The sequence below is a fragment of the Buceros rhinoceros genome, unplaced genomic scaffold, assembly GCF_000710305.1.
Source record: "Buceros rhinoceros silvestris isolate BGI_N320 unplaced genomic scaffold, ASM71030v1 scaffold6029, whole genome shotgun sequence".
In the NCBI taxonomy this organism is placed as follows: Eukaryota; Metazoa; Chordata; class Aves; order Bucerotiformes; family Bucerotidae; genus Buceros; species Buceros rhinoceros.
In genome coordinates, this window is record NW_010429633.1 from 18,651 (window position 1) to 20,260 (window position 1,610).

General features: G+C 54.1%; 1 protein-coding gene across 2 annotated transcripts in view; it reads right to left on the reverse strand.

The window, feature by feature from the left end:
- The window catches only part of HNF4A (hepatocyte nuclear factor 4, alpha), a 16,911-nt gene that overhangs the window by 9,377 nt on the left and 5,924 nt on the right, over positions 1 to 1,610 (reverse strand). The gene's annotated exons all lie outside the window — the stretch shown is intronic.

The window sequence follows — 1,610 nt, forward strand, 5'->3', positions numbered from 1 at the left end:
ACGTTCCTGATGTATAAATCTGCCTGATAAAAAGCAATAATGAGGCTGGGCCAGAAGAAAAGCCCTGCAGTCAGCGGCTGTAAATAGGAGCTCTCAAGGTTATGCTGCTTGTTATCAGTAGCAGGCCCCTGAGTTTAGTCACGCCATGATGTTTTCCAAATGTTTGCTCAGTATTAGCTGGTCATGCACCTAATGTAACTTCTATTGAATATTAACAGACAGCGGCGAAGCTCTGGGCATGGGATGAGCGGGCGCCGCAGGGAGAGGACGATTGCTGTGTTCTTCAGGAACCGTCAATCCACGTTCCTTGCAATACCTCATCCCCTTCAGCAGGGAAAAAATGTTCCTGCTCAGAGGTGTTCCCACAGGCAGTGTTCCTGGGGAAGCTGCCCAGGTACTGCTGGTACTTCCCTGTTGTCTTCAAGGACCCCTTTTCTTCTAAGTTTCTCCTCGAGGGGGTGTGAACTGGGGGGAGCACAGGGTGTAATTTCTCTACGTGGAACAACAGGGCCAAACGCCTCCCAGTTGTTTATTTGCAGGTGTCAGTGGGGTAGGCTCTGTGAGCCTCTGCTCCTGGCAGTTTGTCCCTCCACCAACAGGACCACCAGAGGGGCCGCCAGCAAGGTCACCAGCAGGACCACAGCAGGGTCACCAGCAAGACCACTGGCAGCCCTGGGTTTCCTTGCCACTGTGAATACTCCTGAGAACCGCGCAGGGCTAAAGGAGGGTTGAACCCTGTCCCATTATCTGAGTCACGGGAACCTGGAAGGGCAGCAGAGACAGAGACGGGGAAGTTGGTGTGGTGAGCCTGGGCCATGCAGGGGGGTAGATAGTTTCACTTGTTTCACGTGGAGTTACATAGCCAAAATGCTCCACTTTCTGCTGTAGCTGATGTATCAGATAAAACTAAGCTCTCTGTGGAGGGTCAGCAAGAATCTATATGCTCTTTAGGGAAAAAAGGGACAAAATGGCAGCTGGACCTTTGCTGGACCCACCTGTCCAGCTGTGCATTTCGCGGTGAAGCTGGGGCCATAGCACTGGGGCAGATTTCCCAGAGCATTTCCAAATTTTTAGGACTTCTTTGAAGTTTCTGCCTCTCGCTGATGTTGAGAAGCATTCCCAAGGCACTCAGATGCCCCAGCTATGTGGGAGCACAGGTGAGGTTTGTGTCAGGGTGAGCAAGAGTGAGCTGAAGAGGCCTGGGGGTGGTGTGTGTGTACAAGCACGGGCAGTTCTGAGACAAGCGTGGCCGCATGGCACTCACGTGGGCTTGTCTTTGCTGGCATTTTGAGAAGCACCCTGAGAAGAGGCCCTGAAATTGAATCTGGGAGCTGCAGGGGCCCCAACTGATGGGACAATGGCTGCTTGCAAGGACTCCACATGGGTGGGAGTGGACAGGTTGGGCACACACAGGGCTCATGACTGGAGGCCAAACTGCTGTGATGGGGGTCTGTGCACGGGCGAGCACTGTGGAGGGAAGAGGGGGATGGCTGGGCAAGCGTGTGCACAGAAGGGACTGGCCTTGGGCTGCAAGGACTTCCTCGAACCTAAGGAGCCAACGTGCCTGCTGCTGGGGAAGTGCAGGGAAGCCGTGCTGTCACACACCTTCT